We start from the raw sequence: 5,579 nt of genomic DNA, 5'->3' as shown, positions 1-5,579 counted from the left end.
CCCTACAAATAGGATATTAAATACCTTGGAAATGTGAGAGAGTGTGATTTTGTCAATAAATGAAATAGGACCTAAACCACTTAGCACAGCTTATTCCCAGACCCCTAGTAAATGTTTAGTAAGTGGCAGCCTTTTCTGCTCTTGTGGCTGGTGATGGAACTCAGGTGCTCTGCCTTCTTACCTAGGGCTCTCCTAAATTCTACTTGAACACACCCAAGGCTTCTGATATACACACGCTCCACAGAACCAAACACATGCTAGGAATTCGATTAATATGTCAGTTGAATGCAAAAATGTCTTTGAATAATATAAATATCGAGTCAGACAAATGTCACTAATCAAAACATCCCCAAAGAGTAGAAGGTGCAATGCTAAAATCCCAAGCCAACGCTTTCCTCTTTCCTACGTTTAGACCTATCACAGTTTAAATCTTCAACTGTGACCAAAGACACCAACCTCTAGCCATGCTGCAGGGTCCAGGTCAAGAGCAATTTTTCTCAAGTACAAATTGATGACATTAATCCACATGATATCAGATTAAGACAAAAATGAAACACATGTGTGAAGAAAAAATTGAACAGAATGAGTAGAGCAGAAAAGAATGGTTGTAGAGAAGTCACAAAAGGCCACGTGCGTGTTAAGGAATGCTTGTGAATCAGGGAAAGGCAGTGCCCTGGCGCTGATGACGAGAGAGGACATTATAGTCTGAACGTATGTACATGAGACACTGCATTCTTTCAAATTAGTCAAGAGAAACACAGGACAGTGGACACCAGTACATTATAAAAAGTATTATTTTCAGTGGCATCCATTTAAAACAAAATCACTGTAACTGTAATGACGCATTCTCCATTAGAGGGGAGAGTGTGGTGGCAGGATGTTACGAGCAGGAAATGACCTGTGTTGATGTCCGTGTGGCTCTGGCCACTTCACAGCCACAACATAATGTGGGTTTTAATGGACAATGACTATGACATCACAGAAGTCTATGTGACAGTGTCTGTGTGTGTGCGTGTGTGTTTTCCAAATAGGTTTGGCTGATAGCAGTTTTTATGCATTAACTTGCAATTATGCAAATGTATGAATATTACATGTTAATTTTTAAAAGTTATAAGAGAATCAAATCCCAGAAATATAGCTGCTCCAAATAGAGCAAGTCCAACACATTTTTTTGTAAACCATCTATTGCTTTTTTTGGTTTGTCCTCTTTCCTTCTCACCTCTACTCATTATTTCTTTAAGTCTTTGGGGACAGGCTTCTTAATGTGGAACTCTATATGGATTTAGGGGTTCAAGAAACTCCATAAAATTTCATCAGATTTTGTACATGGGAGGAAATGCATTTTTGTTTCTGGAGAGAGTATCATATTCACAAAAGTTTGTGTAAAGAGCATCCATTCCCTCGCCACTTCAACGTTAAGAGCCATTATGTTAATTGGAAGAAACAATATTCTGTGAAAAGAACCGCAGGCTTTAAGAGGAAGAGAAATTTAAAATCTAGCTCTACAAATTTCTTGAACAAATTACTAAACACCTCTATGCCTTAGACCACTTTAAAAAATCAGATGATACTTGTTCTGCAAGGTTATTACTTAAATTGGACAATCAAATAAACCAAATAAATGTTTCAGAGCATCTAACCTATGACCTGGCATACAGATGTTAAGAAGTGAAGCTGACATCATCATTATGGTATTTCTAAAAATATTATGTCCAGCAGAAGGGGGCTAGGTCACATCCCCCAACTGCCCTTCAAAAAGTTCTGTGTACCAGACTCTGCTCTTCTATCTACAGGTACATCCACCTATCCACCCACAAATACATTTGGCCATTCCTGCATTTCTCTTCCTGCTTCACTGCTTTGTTGAAAAGGTCTTCAGTTTTCCATCTCTATTTAGTCAGCTAGCTTAACCTAAACCATTTCTGACAAAGAAAAACAAGATTGGGTTTATTTAAAAAATCTCCTTTGATCTTTAATCATGGCTGAAGATAATTCAATCTGGTCTTCATTATTGCAGTGGTTTATAACCAACAGCTGCAGCCCCCGACTCAGATAAATGCTTGCTCTGTGTTCTAACAATGAAACCAGCATCAGTGATATTTTATTTCCCCTTTCTTGATATCATCATAATGTTCTTTTTTTCCCTATTACTGCTTCATTGCATGAAATATGGACTAAATCAAACCTTTGGTCAGCTATTTTCATCTACAATATTGAGGAGGGGGGCAACTCAACCACTGAGTTCAACAGGTGAATGCTGCAGTGTGGAATAATCAGCAGACAATGTTTGACGTGTGTTCACAAAGAGAGGAGACAGATGCATTCCATTTAAAGCTTTCTCCTTGATCTAAGCTGTTCTATGTCCTCTGTTTTAGTCAATGGCATTTCTATCCTCACAAGCATGGAGGTTCAAACTTAATAATGGCTAAATGTTGAAGCATTATTAAATGGTGTTTAGCTAGGGGACACAGAATACCCGAACCCTGCCTTTTTCTTGCAAGAATTTCCAATGGCAATAAACACACAAACAATGACAGCAGATAAGAAATCAAACTTCCACTTTATTTTTGCCAGAAACCCAAATTTGATCTTTGTTAAACTGGACAGGAACCAAAGGCTAAATGGAGGATGGGCAGGAGAAAGATTATTATTTCTCTCATTATGTCTAAATCTAAATCTTACCTTTAGCCCAGTGCTTTTTAATCTTGGCTGCATTTTCTCTGACGAAAGTCTACTTATCCATGCTTTAGTTAAAATAACATCCCTCTACTAGAGAGAATCAATTTTTCTTTCTGTACTTTGGACTCAAGTTATTTAGGCAACATGTGTCTCTTTGCCTAGATTTTGAGGTATTTAAACAGCAAATATGGTGCTTTATTAATCTTTGACTCTCTTTACCCTTTAGCACCTTCAGGCTTTCTGTTGGTACATGTTGGCTGTTCAATAAACAGTTGTTGAATTAAATTAAATAAGATAGAAAAAGCCATGCCATCAACTATGGCTTAAGCTTCCACCATCTCCATTCTTTTTATATTTGACTTGAGTGTTGATCAAAGAGTATTTACTGACAAAACCATGTATTCACTTCAGTACTGTCTCCACGGAGACTTTGCTGAAGAGCAAAGGGTTGGGAGTTAAAAGTCCTCTTGCCTCACAACCAAATTGATGGCTTAATTTCTCCCGTCGGAGTGTCAAGTCCAGATGCTAAATACCACCAAAAGCACAGCTGGATCTTCTCATGCCAGGTCGAAATGAAAGAAGAAAAGAATAGCAATGGCATTCCATCTGCTGTGGCTCCAAGCGCTTTGGAAACAAAGCTAGCCATCAGGCCATTCACCAACTCCCAAGGGTAGAGGGCATCATCATAGGGACTATCATTTCTAGTGCTTACCACAATTCAGACCAGGTGAGATACATGTCCTTTGAAGAATCACACGTAATATTTGCAACAATCCTGCAAGGCAGACATTATCACACCCTTTTTATAGAAGTGGAGACTGAGGCAGTGAGTAGTTAAATAACATGCCCCAGGTCACTCACATGGTACTGATGAGTGTTGGAAGTGGGAGTTAAGCCAGTCTGGCTATCTGTCTCCAAAGCCCAGGCATTTCACCATTCTTCCGTATTGTCTCAAGGAATTAAAAAGTTTTCTCTGAGAGTCAAGTGTAGAGAAAGCATGAAGAAATCTATGCCAAGTTGGAGCCTTTAAATCTATAGCCCCACTGTCATCAGCTCCCGTTGATGCAATAGCAGTGGGACACATAGAAGCATTTGAAAATGTTCCTATTGATTGAAAGTGAATAATATTACCTTCTCTATATTATGGATTCACTATTAGAAAGTAATAGCAGAAATGCTAAGTGAGATTAATAGCCACATTTCATTATTTTTAATGCAAACTATTGATTTTAAAGTGGCATAAGGTATGTGGTTTATTACAATAAAACAATAAAATAGACTATATGATATAATTGAGAATAATCTTTTCCTTTTTTGCTGTGACTATGGGATACAATGTGCCTTGCATGTGACGGCATTTATGGCAATCTCTATCCAGAGATGGCAGCTTAAGCACTCTATAAAGAAGCACTTTGGAACTAGTGTATTATAAATAATCGGCAATAAAGCTGGTAAATAGTCCTTTAATTTGATTCTATTATGTCCCAGGATCACAAGGACCAAGGGGGCCCAATAGCAAAAACACTAACTGCTTAGCAGAACACAATGGTAAGTACATCAGATGGCCTTGAGACGGCCTTCCCACTTGGGGAATTTTTGTGAAAAAGCTGGGTCATTGGCATCTGAGTGTGGGGTAAGACCTTACCTATTAGCTCATGTACCTACAGTCAACCACACACTCCCTCCCATCACAAACTAGCCTTCTGACAATCTTCCTCATGAGGCATGGTTTCTCCTACCATTTCATCAACTTCCATTTGCTTTGTCCATTTTTACAGTTACCGGTAGAGATGTTTAGAAGCAACTTCCTTCTGGAGTCATTTCTACGGATTGGGGTCTTAGAGGCTGCCAAAATAATGAATGACTTCATTGCCAGAAATAGACTATAAAGTACAAAGGAGGTGACAGGCCAACTATATATGTTATGCTAATCAGATGACACCTGGAGCAACGGATACAGGTCTACACCAAGCTCTAAAAGCAGATCAACATCGAACACACTGCGTAGAGATAAAGGATGATGAAAAGATGAGGAGGAAAACATGGCAAAGAAAAAAAAAATGGTGGCTGCATCTGTGGTAGTTGAAATTAGAGAAGACTCAGGGAAATGTAAGAATTTCCAGCTCATATTTAAAGGGATGACACATAAAGGAAGATTTAGGCTTGTTCTCTGAGGCCCTAGAAGCAAGATGTGAGTTTGGATCCCATCTGCCCACTTCGGTGCAAGTGACTGAATCTTGCTGGAACTCAATTCCTTTATCTGCACAATAAAGTTAATAATGGGTCTTACCCCATAGCATTTGTAGAGGAGTGGATTAAATGAGACAAAATAGGTCAAGTGCTTAGCACAGTGTTTGAGACAAAGCAAGAATTCAGTAAATTCTAGCTTCAAATAAACACTGATAATAACAAAAGCAAAACTGAAAAGCAGATAACATTGCTTTTTGAGGGGCCAGAAAAGACATAGTTGACACTGAAATTTGGGTTATGGGGGCTTGAACTGGCTTTATAACATTAGCTAAAGTATCCAGGGGCTCCATTTTGAGGGCAGGGCAGGAAAGTCAGACAATGCTTATTCAGTAAAAGCACAGAAGATTGAAACTGTGAATGTCAAAATGAGTTCAATTTAAGAGGCAAGCATGGGGACAGAGACAAAGCCAAGAAAGATAAACAAGGGGATGGAGAGAAAGTGAGGAGAATGGCTAGAAATGGGAGGCGACAACGGTTTTTTGAGCTGCTCATGGGTTGTCTGTAGATTAGTGGCCTCTTATTATATAGTAGATAAGATGATTGGTTTGTAATAGTTCTGAGTTGAGAGTGGGCACCAAAAGACAGAATCCAAGTGGAGATGATGAAGAAATTCCTAATTGGCAGGCAAAATACTATCATGGATTTAGGGA

The sequence above is a fragment of the Pteropus alecto genome, unplaced genomic scaffold (genome assembly GCF_000325575.1).
Source record: "Pteropus alecto unplaced genomic scaffold, ASM32557v1 scaffold226, whole genome shotgun sequence".
NCBI classification, from domain to species: Eukaryota; Metazoa; Chordata; class Mammalia; order Chiroptera; family Pteropodidae; genus Pteropus; species Pteropus alecto.
The sequence above is the reverse complement of the archived record's forward strand: the minus strand, read 5'-3'. Positions refer to the sequence as shown.